We start from the raw sequence: 15,115 nt of genomic DNA, 5'->3' as shown, positions 1-15,115 counted from the left end.
AGGGGTTCAGATTTTTGGGACATTGGAAACGGTTCTGGGGGAGGTGGGACCATTACAAATTGGACGGTCTACACTTGGGCTGGACTGGAACCAATGTCCTTGGGGGTGCTTTTGCTAACGCTGTTGGGGAGGGTTTAAACTAATGTGGGGGGGTGGGAACCAAATGAGGAGGTTAGTGGACAGTAAGGAGGTAGTAACTGAAGCCTGTAAGGAACTAGATCATGAAGTCAGCGTGACTAAGGGGAAGAGTAGGCAGGGAGCAGATGATGAACGCAAGGGGACTGATGGTCTGAGGTGCATTTTTTTAAATGCAAGAAGTGTAGCAGGTAAGGCAGATGAATTTAGGGCTTTGATCAGTACCTGGGAATATGATGTTATTGATATTACTGAGACTTGGTTGAGGGAAGGGCATGATTGGCAACTAAATATCCCAGGGTATAGATGCTTTAGGAGGGATAGAGAGGGAGGTAAAAGGGGTGGAGGAGTTGCATTACTGGTCAGAGAGGATATCATAGCTGTGCTGAAGGAGGGCACTATGGAGGATTCGAGCAGTGAGGCGATATGGGCAGAGCTCAGAAATAGGAAGGGTGCGGTAACAATGTTGGGGCTGTACTACAGACCTCCCAACAGCGAGCGTGAGATAGAGGTACAAATATGTGAACAGATTATGGAAAGGTGTAGGAGCAACAGAGTGGTGTGATAGGAGATTTTAATTTTCCCAACATTGACTGGGATACACTTAGTATCAAAGGTCTAAATGGAGCAAAATCTGTAAGGAGCATCCAGGAGGGTTTTTTAGAGCAGTATGTAAATAGTCCAACTCGGGAAGGGGCCATACTGGACCTGGTATTGGGGAATGATCCCGGCCAGGTGGTTGAAGTTTCAGTCGGTGATTACTTTGAGAATAGTGATCACAATTCCGTAAGTTTTAGAATAATCATAGACATAGACGAGAGTGGTCCTAAAGGAAGAATGCTAAATTGGGGGATGGTCAACGATACCAGAATTCGGCAGGAGCTGGGGAATGTGGATTGGGAGCAGCTGTTTGAAGGTAAATCCACATTTGATATGTGGGAGTCTTTTAAGGAAAGGTTGATTAGAGTGCAGGACAGACATGTTCCTGTGAAAATGAGGGATGGAAATGGCAAGATTAGGGAACCATGGATGACAGGTGAAATTGTGAGACTAGCTAAGAGGAAAAAGGAAGCATACATAAGGTCTAGCCGACTGAAGACAGTCGAAGCTTTGGAAGAATATCGGGAATGTAGGACCAATCTGAAACGAGGAATCAAGAGGGCTAAAAGGGGTAATGAAATATCTTTAGCAAACAGGGTTAAGGAAAATCCCAAATCCTTTTATTCATATATAAGGAGCAAGAGGGTAACTAGAGAAAGGGTTGGCCCACTCAAGGACAAAGGAGGAAAGTTATGTGTGTAGTCAGAGAAAATGGGTGAGATTCTTTTTAAAAAAATAAAAAAATTTAGGGTACCCAATTATTTTTTCCAATTAAGGGGCAATTTAGAGTGGCCAATCCACCTATCCTGCACATCTTTTTGGGTTGTGGGGGCGAAACCCACGCAGACACGGGGAGAATGTGCAAACTCCACACGGACAGTGACCCAGGGCCGGGATTCGAACCCAGGTCCTCAGCGCCGTAGGCAACACTGCTAACCACTGTGCCACCGTGCTGCCCAAAATGGGTGAGATTCTTAACGAGTACTTTGCATCGGTATTCACCAAGGAGAGGGACATGACGGATGTTGAGGCTAGGGATGGATGTTTAAATACTCTCGGTCAAGTCGGCATAAGGAAGGGGGACGTTTTGGGTATTCTAAAAGGCATTAAGGTGGACAAGTCCCCAGGACCGGATGGGATCTATCCCAGGTTACTTGGGGAAGTGAGAGAGGAAATAGCTGGGGCCTTAACAGATATCTTTGCAGCATCCTTGAACACGGGTGAGGTCCCGGAGGACTGGAGAATTGCTAATGTTGTCCCTTTGTTCAAGAAGGGTAGCAGGGATAATCCAGGTAATTATAGACCGGTGAGTCTGACATCAGTGGCAGGGAAGCTGCTGGAGAAGATACTGAGGGATAGGAACTATTCACATTTGGAAGAAAATGGGCTTATCAGTGATAGGCAACATGGTTTTGTGCAGGGAAGGTCATGTCTTACCAACTTAATAGAATTATTTGAGGAAGTGACAAAGTTGATTGATGAGGGAAGGGCTGTAGATGTCATATACATGGACTTCAGTAAGGCATTTGATAAGGTTCCCCATGGTAGGCTGATGGAGAAAGTGAATTCTCATGGGGTCCAGGGTGTACTAGCTAGATGGATAAAGAACTGGCTGGGCAACAGGAGACAGAGAGTAGTAGTGGAACGGAGTTTCTCAAAATGGAGAACTGTGACCAGTGGTGTTCCACAGGGATCCGTACTGGGACCACTGTTGTTTGTGATATACATAAATGATCTGGAGGAAGGTATAGGTGGCCTGATTAGCAAGTTTTCAGATGATACTAAGATTGGTGGAGTGGCAGATAGTGAAGGGGACTGTCAGAGAATACAACAAAATATAGATAGATTGGAGAGTTGAGCAGAGAAATGGCAGATGGAGTTCAATCCGGGCAAATGCGAGGTGATGCATTTTGGAAGATCAAATTCAAGAGCGGACTATATGGTCAATGGAAGGGTCTTGGGGAAAATTGATGTACAGAGAGATCTGGGAGTTCAGGTCCATTGGGTAGCATGGTGGTTAGCATAAATGCTTCACAGCTCCAGGGTCCCAGGTTCGGTTCCCAGCTTGGGTCACTGTCTGTGCGGAGTCTGCACGTCCTCCCCGTGTGTGCGTGGGTTTCCTCCGGGTGCTCCGGTTTCCTCCCACAGTCCAAAGATGTGCGGGTTAGGTGGATTGGCCATGCTAAATTGCCCGTAGTGTCCTAAAAAGTAAGGTTAAGGGGGGGGGGGGAGGGTTGTTGGGTTACGGGTATAGGGTGGATACGTGGGTTTGAGTAGGGTGATCATTGCTCGGCACAACATCGAGGGCCGAAGGGCCTGTTCTGTGCTGTACTGTTCTATGTTCTATGTACCCTGAAGGTGAAATTCTATGAAATTCTATGAAGGTGGCTGTGCAGGTGGATAGAGTGGTCAAGAAGGCATACAGCATGCTTTCCTTCATCGGACGGGGTGTTGAGTACAAGAGTTGGCAGGTCATGTTACAGTTGTATAGGACTTTGGTTCGGCCACATTTGGAATACTGCGTGCAGTTCTGGTCGCCACATTACCAAAAGAACATAAGAACATCAGAACTAGGAGCAGGAGTCGGCCATCTGGCCCCTCGAGCCTGCTCCGCCATTCAATGAGATCATGGCTGATCTTTTGTTTTGTTTTTTAAAATAATTTTTTAAAAGATTTTCAAAAACATATCAAAAACATAAAATAACAGCAAGAAAACTGTATTAACAACAAAAAGAAATAACACAATAACCCCAAAACCAAACCCTCCCCCCCCAGTAACTGCAAAAAGAAGAAATAGATAAGCACCCGGCATATTCTTTTTTTTTTTTAATAATTTTTATTGAGAAATTTTGATTTTATACAACCTTGACGCACCTTAGTAAAATACCAAAAATAACAATAATATTAACAATCATATACGTTCGCCCCATCCCCATGAACAACCCAGCATTTTAACAACAACGCAAATTAACACACTATAAAGTTACAGAATAAACACTACAATAATGCACCCCCCCCCCGGGTTGCTGCTGCTATTGACCAAGATACCTATATCTGAGCCAGGAAGTCCAGAAAAGGCTGCCATTGTTTATAGAACCCTTGTATTGATCCTCTCAGGACAAATTTGACCTTTTCCAATTTTATAAATCCCGCCATGTCACTGATCCAGGTCTCCACACTTGGGGGCCTCGCATCCTTCCATTGTAACAGAATCCTTCGACGGGCTACTAGGGACTCAAAGTCCAGGACACCGGCCTCTTTCGCCTCCTGCACTCCCGGCTCTACCGCAACTCCAAAAATCGCGAGTCCCCACCCTGGTTTGACCCTGGATCCAACCACCCTCGACACCATCCCCGCCACCCCCTTCCAGAATTCTTCCAGTGCTGGGCATGCCCAGAACATATGGGCGTGGTTCGCTGGACTCCCCGAACATCTGGTGCACCTGTCCTCACCCCCAAAGAACCTACTCATCCTAGTCCCGGACATGTGAGCCCGGTGCAGCACCTTAAATTGGATGAGACTAAGCCTCGCACATGAGGAGGAAGAGTTGACTCTCTCCAAGGCCTCCGCCCAAGTCCCGTCCTCTATCTGCTCCCCGAGTTCCTCCTCCCATTTAGCCTTCAGCTCCTCCACTGACGACTCCTCCACCTCCTGCATTACCTTATAGATGTCAGACACCTTCCCCTCTCCGACCCACACCCCCGAAAGCACTCTGTCCATCGTCCCCCGCGACGGCAGCAAAGGGAACTCCTCTACCTGTCGCCTAGCAAACGCCTTTACCTGCAGGTACCTGAACATGTTCCCCTGGGGAAGGCCAAATTTATCTTCCAGTTCCCCCAGGCCCGCAAACCTCCCGCCAATAAACAGGTCCCTCAATTTGCTGATGCCCGCCCTTTGCCACCCCCTGAATCCCCCATCCGTGTTCCCCGGGATGAACCGATGGTTGCCACCCAGTGGAGCCTCCATCGAGCCCCCTGTTTCCCCCCGATGCCGTCTCCACTGTCCCGAGATTCTTAGGGTCGCCGCCACCACCGGGCTCGTGGTAAACTTCTTAGGGGAGAGTGGCAACGGTGCCGTTACCATGGCACCCAGGCTCGTACCTCTACATGACGCCATCTCCATTCTTTTCCACGCCGCCCCTCCCCCCTCCATCACCCATTTACGCACCATTGACACATTGGCTGCCCAATAGTACCCCAGAAGGTTGGGCAGCGCCAGCCCGCCTCTATCCCTTCCTCCCTCCAGGAACACCCTCCTCACTCTCGGAGTCCCATGTGCCCACACAAAGCTCAGAATACTGCCGGTCACTCTCCTAAAGAAGGCCCTGGGGATAAGTATGGGCAGGGACTGAAAAAGGAACAAGAACCTCGGAAGCACTGTCATTTTGACGGACTGCACCCTCCCCGCCAACGACAATGGCAGCATGTCCCACCTCCTGAACTCCTCCTCCATCTGATCTACCAGTCTGGTAAAGTTATGCTTGTGGAGAGTCCCCCAGTCCCTGGCCACTTGCACCCCCAGGTACCTAAAGCTCTCCCCTGCCCGCCTAAGCGGGAGCCTACCAATTCCTTCCTCCTGGTCCCCAGGGTGCACCACAAACACCTCGCTCTTGCCTAAATTTAATTTATAACCTGAGAAGGTCCCAAACTCGGCTAGCAGCTCCATCACCCCCGGCATCCCTCACACCGGGTCCACCACATACAGTAACAGGTCGTCGGCATACAACGGCACCCTATGTTCCACTCCACCTCGCACCAAGCCTCTCCACCTCTCTGAATCCCTCAACGCCATCGCCAGCGGCTCGATTGCCAGTGCAAACAACAAGGGGGACAAGGGGCAACCCTGCCTGGTCCCTCGGTAAAGCCAGAAGTACTCCGACCTCCTCCTATTCGTGGCCACGCACGCCATCGGGGCCTCATATAGCAGCCTTACCCATCTAATGAACCCTTCACCAAATCCAAACCTCCCCAACACCTCCCATAGGTACCCCCACTCCACTCTATCGAAGGCCTTCTCCGCATCCAGCGCCACCACTATCTCTGCCTCCCCCTCAATCGCCGGCATCATAATGACATTCAGCAATCTCCGCACATTCGTGTTCAGCTGCCTTCCCTTCACAAAACCTGTCTGGTCCTCATGCACAACCCCTGGCACACAGTCCTCTATCCTGGTGGCCAGGATTTTTGCCAACACCTTAACATCCACGTTGAGGAGAGATATGGGCCTGTATGAACCACACTGCTGGGGGTCCTTGTCCTTCTTTAAAATTAACGAGATCAGCGCCCATGACATCGTCGGGGGCAAAGTCCCCCCTTCCCACGCTTCGTTGAGTGTCCGCACCAGCAAGGGGCCCACTAGGTCCACAAACTTTTTATAAAATTCCACCGGGAACCCATCCGGTCCCGGTGCCTTCCCTGACTGCATCTGCCCGATCCCCTTAACTAGCTCCTCCAGCTCAATCGGCACCCCCAACCCCTCCACCTTCTCCTCCTGCACCTTCGGGAAAGAAAGCCCGTCAAGGAACCTCTCCATTCCCCCCCTCTCCCCCTTTGGCTCCGACCGGTACAGTTCCCCGTAAAAGTCCTTGAAGACCTCATTCACCTCTACCCCCTTCCGCACCACATTCCCACTCTTGTCTCTCACTCCAGCAATCTCCTTAGCCGCATCCCGCTTACGGAGCTGATGAGCCAGCATCCTACTCGCCTTTTCACCATGTTCGTACACTGCCCCTTGTGCCTTCCTCCACTGTGCCTCCGCCTTTCTAGTGGTCAGCAAATCAAATTTAGCCTGCAGGCTGCGCCTCTCCCCCAACAGTCCCTCCTCTGGTGCCTCTGCATACCTCCTGTCCACCTCCAGCATCTTTCCCACCAGTCTATCCCTCTCACTCCTCTCGTTCCTCTCCCTGTGTGCCCGGATGGATATCAGCTCCCCACGAATCACTGCCTTCAGGGCTTCCCAGACCATCACCACCTGAACCTCCCCCGTATCATTCACCTCAAGGTACCCCTCAATACTTGCCCGGGCCCTCCTACACACCTCCTCCTCTGCCAACAACCCCACATCCAACCGCCACAACGGACGTTGGTCTCGCACCTCCCCCATCTCCAACTCTATCCAATGCGGAGCGTGGTCGGAGATTGCAATGGCCGAATACTCAGCCTCCTCCACTCTCGGAATCAGTCCCCTACTCACCACGAAGAAATCTATCCGAGAGTAGACCCTATGTACGTGGGAGAAGAAAAAGTACTCACGTGCCCTCGGCCTTACAAACCTCCATGGATCCACTCTACCCATCTGATCCATAAACCCTCTCAGTACCTTGGCCGCCGCCGGCCTCCTACCCGTCCTAGAGCTGGACCGATCCAGTGAAGGATCCAACACCATATTAAAGTCCCCCCCCCCCGCCATGATCAGACCTCCCGCCTCCAGATCCGGGACCCGTCCCAACATACGCCTCATAAAGCCCGCATCGTCCCAATTTGGGGCATACACACTAGCCAGTACCACCTTCTCTCCTTGTAGCCTTCCCCTAACCATCACATACCTACCCCCCTTATCCGCCACCACCTCCGATGCCTCAAACAACACATTTTTCCCCACCAGAATCGCCACTCCCCGGTTCCTCACATCCAACCCCGAGTGGAAAACCTGCCCCACCCACCCCTTCCTCAGGCGGACCTGGTCCGCCACCTTCAGGTGGGTCTCCTGCAGCATTGCCACATCCGCCTTTAGCCTCTTCAGGTGAGCCAGTGCCCTCGACCGCTTCACCGGCCCATTCAACCCTCTCACATTCCAGGTGACCAACCGGATCAGAGGGTGTCCCGCCCCCCTCCCCCGTCGGCTAGCCATAGCCCGTCGACTGCCCGCCCCAGGCCAGCACCCCCTGTTCGACCCCGTCCCCATAGCGACAACCCCTCACCTCTGTCCCCCCAGCCCCCACCAGCTCCTTCTTGACCCTACCAGCAGCAACCCGGTATTCCCCTTTCCCCCCCTCCCTTCCCCCCCCAGGCTAGGAACCCTCCCAGCCGCGAACCGTCCTCCATTGTACTTCCGTGGGTCAGCTAACTTCTGCTGACCCCGGAAACTCCCGCCAATAGCCCGACCCCTCCCGAAGTGGGATCATCCCCCAATCTATCCCTCCTCCTGGCACTGCTCCAGCGCGGGGAAGAACCAGTTAAGGCCCCGCCTCCCCGTCACCGTCTCCGCCCCCCAGCCCCGCAGCGCGGGAAACCAGAGGAAAGCCCGCGCTTTCGCCCTGCCCCACCACACCCTTCTGACGCCGCTCCCAAATATCAGCCCCCCTCCATACCCCCACTCCGACATAGAATACAACATACCCCCCCTCCCCTCCCCTCAAGATACACAGCACAAACAATGCCCCACAGCACAAAAACAAAAACATAGCAGAACAACCCCTCCGTAAATAACCATATCAAAATTGCAAAAGTACTAAAACAAGAAGAAAAAAAACCGAAGAAAAAGAGAACACAGCAACAGCAGAATCCAGCACTAATATCTTACAGCTGACCTCGCAACCCCCAACCCCTAGTTCAAGTCCAGTTTCTCCGTCCGCACGAAGGCCCACGCCTCCTCCGGGGCAGCACCCGGCATATTCAATAAACACATATACACATTTCTCCCTTCCCCCGCAACAAACCTCCCCCCAACTCCTCTCCTCCCTCCCCTCCATGGCTGATCTTTTGTGGACTCAGCTCCACTTTCCGGCCCGAACACCATAACCCTTAATCCCTTTATTCTTCAAAAAACTATCTATCTTTATCTTAAAAACATTTAATGAAGGATGTGAATGTTTTAGAGAGGGTGCACAGGAGGTTCACCGGGCTGTTTCCTGGTATGGAGGGTGCTAGCTATGAAGAAAGGTTGAGTAGATTAGGATTGTTTTCATGAGAAAGGTGGAGGTTGAGGGGGGCCCTCATTGAGGTCTACAAAATCATGAGAGGTATGGACAGGGTGGATAGCAAGAAACTTTTTCTCAGAGTGGGGGACTCAATTACTAGGGGTCACGAGTTCAAGGTGAGAGGGGAAAAGTTTAAGGGAGATGTGCGTGGAAAGTTCTTTACGCAGAGGGTGGTGGGTGCCTGGAACGCATTACCAGCGGAGGTGGTAGAGGCGGGCACGATAGCATCATTTAAGATGTATCTAGACAGATACATGAATGGGCTGGGAGCAGAGGGATACAGATCCTTAGAAAATAGGCAACAGGTTTAGATAGAGGATCTGGATCGGCGCAGGCTGGGAGGGCCGAAGGGCCTGTTCCTGTGCTGTAATTTTTCTTTGTTCTTTGTTCTTTGGCTCATCGAGTCTGTGCTGGTCAAAAACAACCAGCTAACTATTCTAATCCCATTTCCCAGCACTTGGCCCATCGCCGTGTCTGCCCTGGGATCACAAGTTCACATCTAAATATTTCTGAAATGTTGTGAGGGTCTCTGCCTCCACCCCCCTTTCAGGCAGAGAGTTCCAGACTCCCCCTCACCCTCAGGGTGAAAAGGTGCTTCCTCACAAACCCCCTGTACACAAGAAACAGGACAAATCCAACCCAGCCAATTACTGCCCTATCAGTCTGCTCTCCATCATCAGCAAAGTGATGGAAGGAGTCATCAAAAATTTGATCAATAAGGGATGAGGGGTTCTGGGGAGAAGGCAAGAGAATGGGGATAAGAAAAATATCAGTCATGATTGAATGGCGGAGCAGACTCGATGGGCCGAATGGCCTAATTCTGCTCTTATGTCTTATTGTCTTATGGTTTAACAGCGCTATCAAGAGGCACTTATTCAGCAATAACCTGTTCACAGACTCTCAGTTTAGGTTCCGCCACGGTCACTCAGCTCCTGATCTCATTACAGACTTGGTTCAAACATGGACAAAAGAGCTGAATGCAAGGGGTGAGGTGAGAGTGACTGCTCTCGACATCAAGGCCAAATATGGCACCAAGGAGCCCTAGCTAAACTGGAGTGAATGGGAATCAGGGAGAAACTCTCCGCTGGTTGGAGTGCTATCCGGCACAAAGGAAGATGGTTGTGATGGTTGGAGGTCAATCACCTCAGCTCCAGGACCTCACTGCAGGAGGTCCTCAGGGGATCAAAAAGAAAAAGAAAGTGGACAATGGGTTCTTACCTCCGCTATCAGTCTCTCATGTGGAACCTTATCAAAAGCATTGCTGAAGTCCGAGTAAATTACGTAAAATGCATTTCCCTCATGCACAGACCTGGTCACCTCTTTGAAAAACTCAATCAAGTTGGTCAGACATAGGGCAGCACGGTGGCACAGTGGGTTAGCCCTGTTGCCTCACGGCGCCGAGGTCCCAGGTTCGATCCCGGCTCTGGGTCACTCTCTGTGTGGAGTTTGCACCTTCTCCCCGTGTTTGCGTGGGTTTCGCCCCCACAACCCAAAGATGTGCAGGGTAGGTGGATTGGCCACGCTAAATTGTCCCTTAATTGGAAAAAATTAATTGGGTAATCTAAATTTGTAAAAAAAAAAGTTGGTCAGACATGATCTCCCCTTAACAAAACCATGCTGCTTGTTCTTGATTAATCCCGGCCTCTCCCAATGCAGATTAATTCTGTCTCTCAGAATTGTTTCCAATAGTTTCCCCACCACTGAGGTGAGACTGACTGGCTCTGTAGTTTCCTGGTTTATCCCTTCCTCCCTTCTTGAATAATGGAACCACATTGACTATCCTCCAGTCCCCCGGCAACGCTCCTGTGGCCAGAGAGGAATTGGAAATTATTGCCAGCGCCCCTGCTATTTCCACCCTTGTCTCACTGAGCAGCCTGGGATACATTTCATCTGGCCCTCGATATTTGTCTCCTTTTAAGCCTGCCAGGTCACTCAGAACCTCCTCTCTGTCTATGTTAATCTCTTTCATTTTTTTACAGTCCTTCTCTGGAATGGAGAGTAGGTCTTACGAGGAAAGGTTGAGGTTGCTAGGCCTTTTCTCATTCGAACGGAGAAGGATGAAGATAGAGATTTATAAAATGATCAGGGGAATAGATAGAGTAGACAGTCAGAGGCTTTTTCCCTGGGTGGAACAAACCATTACAAGGGGACATAAATTTAAGGTGAATGGTGGAAGATATAGGGGGGATGTCAGAGGTAGGTTCTTTATTCAGGGAGTAGTGGGGGCATGGAATGTGGAAGTAGTTGAGTCGGAAACATTAGGGACCTTCAAGCGGCTATTGGATTGGTACATGGATTACGGTAGAATGATGGGGTGCAGATTAATTTGTTCTTAATCTGGGACAAAAGTTCGGCACAACATCGTGGGCCGAAGGGCCTGTTCTGTGCTGTATTTTTCTATGTTCTATGTTCTCCCTGATTTCTATACCCACACCGACCCTCTCACAAGTGAACACAGACACAAAGTATTCATTTTGAATACTACGTAAATCAAACTCCTGCATCAGAGATTAGCGCGTGAAATTAAATTGGAAGGGATTAGGGGGAGTATATTGGGATGGGTATAAAACTGGTTGGCAACAGCAAGCAAAGAGTAGGAATTAATGTGTCTTTTTCAAGTTGGCAGGCAGTGACTGGTGGGGTACCACAGGGATCGGTGCTAAGAGCCCAGATGAGGGAACAAATGTATTAGCTGCAAATTTCTAAATTCGGAATTAACAACCTTTGGAGTTCAGCTGTTCGCTCCTTGAATGGCAGGGGGGTGTGTACCGGAGCAATAGGTCAGAATGTGAAAGCATTGAGGGAGAACAAGGGAATAGGGCCAGTATGGCTCTGAGGCAGAGCAGACAGGGAGATGTTGCTGAACACAGCGGGTCTGGTGGCCTGAAGTGCATATGTTTTAATGCAAGAAGTATAACAGGTAAGGCAGATGAATTTAGAGCTTGGATTAGTACTAGGATCAATAATGTTGTTGCCATTACAGAGAGCTGGTTGAGGGAAGGACAGGATTGGCAGCTAAACGTTCCAGGATTTAGATGTTTCAGGCGGGATAGAGGGGGATGTAAAAGGGATGGCGGAGTTGCGCTACTGGTTAGGGAGAATATCACAGCTGTACTGCGGGAGGACACCTCAGAGGGCAGCGAGGCTATATGGGTAGAGATCAGGAATAAGAAGGGTGCAGTCACAATGTTGGGGGTTTACTACAGGCCTCCCAACAGCCAGCGGGAGATAGAAGAACAGATAGGTAGACAGATTTGGAAAGGAGTGAAAACAACAGGGTTGTTGTGATGGGAGACTTTAACTTCCCCAATATTGACTGGGACTCATTGCTTGGGGCTTGGATGGGGCAGAGTTTGTAAGGAGGATCCAGGAGGGCTTCTTAAAACAATATATAGACAGTCCAACTCGGGAAGGGGCTGTACTGGACCTGGTATTGGGGAATGAGCCCGGCCAGGTGGGAGAAGTTTCAGTCGGGGAGCATTTCAGGAACAGTTTCCACAATTCAGTAAGTTTTAAAGTGCTGGTGGAGAAGGATAAGAGTGGTCCTAGGGTGAATGTGCTAAATTGGGGGAAGGCTAATTATAACAATATTAGACAGGAACTGAAGAACCTAGATTGGGGGCGGATGTTTGAGGGTAAATCAACATCTGACATGTGGGAGGCTTTCAAATGTGAGTTGAAAGGAATTCAGGACCGGCATGTTTCTGTGAGGAAGAAGGATAAATACGGCAAATTTCGGGAACCTTGGATAACGAGAGATATTGTAGGCCTCGTCAAAAAGAAAAAGGAGGCATTTGTCAGGGCTAGAAGGCTGGGAACAGACGAAGCCTGTGTGGATTAGAAGGAAAGTAGGAAGGAACCTAAGCAAGGAGTCAGGAGGGTTAGAAGGGGTCACAAAAAGTCATTGGCAAATAGGGTTCAGGAAAATCCCAAGGCTTTTTACACGTACATAAAAAGCAAGAGGGTAGCCAGGGAAAGGGTGGGCCCACTGAAGGACAGGGGAGGGAATCAATGTGTGGAGCCAGAGTAAATAGGCGATGTGCTGAATGAATACTTTGCATCAGTATTCACCAAAGAGAAGGAATTGGTGGATGTTGAGTCTGGAGAAGGGTGTGTAGATAGCCTGGGTCACATTGAGATCCAAAAAGACGAGGTGTTGGGCGTCTTGAAAAATATTAAGGTGTATAAGTCCCCAGGGCCTGAAGGGATCTACCCCAGAATACTGAAGGAGGCTAGAGAGGAAATTGCTGAGGCCTTGACAGAAATCTTTGGATCCTCACTGTCTTCAGGTGATGTCCCGGAGGACTGGAGAATAGCCAATGTTTTTCCTTTGTTTAAGAAGGGTAGCAAGGATAATCCAGGGAACTACAGGCCAGTGAGCCTTACGTCAGTGGTAGGGAAATTACTGGAGAGAATTCTTCGAGACAGGATCTACTCCCATTTGGAAGCAAATGGACGTATTAGCGAGAGGCAGCATGGTTTTGTGAAGAGGAGGTTGTGTCTCACTAACTTGATAGAGTTTTTTGAGGAGGTTACAAAGATGATTGATGCAGGTAGGGCAGTGGATGTTGTCTATATGGACTTCAGTAAGGCCTTTGACAAGGTACCTCATTGCAGACTGGTACAAAAGGTGAAGTCAAACGGGATCAGAGGTGAGCTGGCAAGATGGATACAGAACTGGTTAGGTCACAGAAGGCAGAGAGTAGCAATGGAAGGGTGCTTTTCTGATTGGAGGGCTGGGACTAGTGGTGTTCCGCAGGGATCAGTGCTGGGACCTTTGCTGTTCATAGTATGCATAAATGATTTGGAAGAAAATGTAACTGGTCTGATTAGTAAGTTTGCGGACAACACAAAGATTGGTGGAATTGCAGATAGTGATGAGGACTGTTAGAGGACACAGGAGTATTCAGATCATTTGGAGACTTGGGCGGAGAGATGGCAGATGGAGTTTAATCCGGACAAATGTGTGGTATTGTATTTTCGAAGGGATAATACAGGTAGGGAATATACAGTGAATGGTAGAAGCCTCAAGAGTATTGACAGTCAGAGAGATCTTGGTATACAGGTCCACAGTTCACGGAAAGGGGCAACACAGGTGGAGAAGGTAGTCAAGAAGGTATACGGCATAGATAGATAGAGAAATACAGCATGCTTGCCTTCATTGGCCGGGGCATTGAGTAAACGAATTGGCAAGTCATGTTGCAGCTGTATAGAACCTTAGTTAGGCCACACTTGGAGTATAGTGTTCAATTCTGGTCGCTACACTACCAGAAGGATGTGGCGGCTTTAGAGAGGGTGCAGAAGAGATTTACCAGGATGTTGCCTGGTATGGAGGGCATTAGCTATGAGGAGAGGTTGAAGAAACTCGGTTTGTTCTCACTGGAACGACGGAGGTTGAGGGGCGACCTGATAGAGGTCTACAAAATAATGAGGGGCATAGACAGAGTGGATCGTCAGAGACTTTTTCCCAGGGTAGAGGGGTCAGTTACTAGGGGGCATAGGTTTAAGGTGCGAGGGTCAAGATTTGGATGAGATGTAGGAGGCAAGTTTTTTACACAGAGGGTAGTGGGTGCCTGGAACTCGCTGCCGGAGAAGGTAGCGGCAAGGGAAATTCTTCAGGTGAGGGATAGGGCAGGGAAGTTGGTGGTGGCTCCGGATTTGATTAACAAGGTTTTTGAGGAGTTTTACGAGAGGTTGTACAGGTCAGAGCCGTCGTTTCGCCAACACTTCGGGATGGGGGCAGGGCCAAGGGAAATGCCAATTCGGGGGAACCACAGATTGGAGCTAGGGAAGTGGGATGGGAATTTTCGGAAATGGGAAGAGAAGGGGATTAAGACGCTAAAAGATTTGTTTCTTCGGGGTCGGTTTGCAGGATTGAGGGAGCTGGAAGCGAAGTATGGGCTGGAGCAGGGAGAAATGTTTAGATACATGCAGGTTTGAGACTTTTCCAGAAAGGAGATACAGAGCTTCCCGGAGGAGCCGGCCTCCACATTGCTGGGGGAGGTGCTGACGACAGGGGGACTGGAGAAGGGGGTAGTGTCAGCGGTCTACGGAGCTATTTTGGAAGAGGATAAGGCACCACTGGAAGGGATTAAAGCAAAGTGGGAGGAAGAGTTGGGAGAGGGTATGGAGGAGGGGCTCTGGTGTGAGGTGCTCCGGAGAGTGAATGCCTCCACCTCGTGTGCGAGGTTGGGGCTGATACAGCTGAAGGTGGTGTACAGAGCGCACCTCACAAGGGCGAGGATGAGCCGAATCTTTGAAGGAGTAGAAGATGTGTGTGAGCGTTTGGAGGGGGGGGGGGGGGGGGGGGGGGGGTGCTCTAATCACGTTCATATGTTTTGGTCCTGTCCAAAGCTAGAGGATTACTGGAAGGAGGTGTTTAGGGTAATTTCTAAAGTGCTGCATGTGAAGCTGGACCCGGGTCCCCGGGAGACTATATTCGGGGTGTCGGATCAGCCAGGG

At 50.0% G+C, this 15,115-nt stretch overlaps 1 protein-coding gene across 1 annotated transcript in view; it reads left to right on the top strand.

Moving 5' to 3' along the window:
• Nucleotides 1-15,115, top strand: part of scospondin (subcommissural organ spondin) — a 443,172-nt gene that overhangs the window by 222,365 nt on the left and 205,692 nt on the right. The window lies entirely within an intron of this gene.

This window comes from Scyliorhinus canicula, chromosome 10 (assembly GCF_902713615.1).
Source record: "Scyliorhinus canicula chromosome 10, sScyCan1.1, whole genome shotgun sequence".
Lineage (NCBI taxonomy): Eukaryota > Metazoa > Chordata > Chondrichthyes > Carcharhiniformes > Scyliorhinidae > Scyliorhinus > Scyliorhinus canicula.
This window is presented reverse-complemented; position numbering and strand designations above follow the sequence as displayed.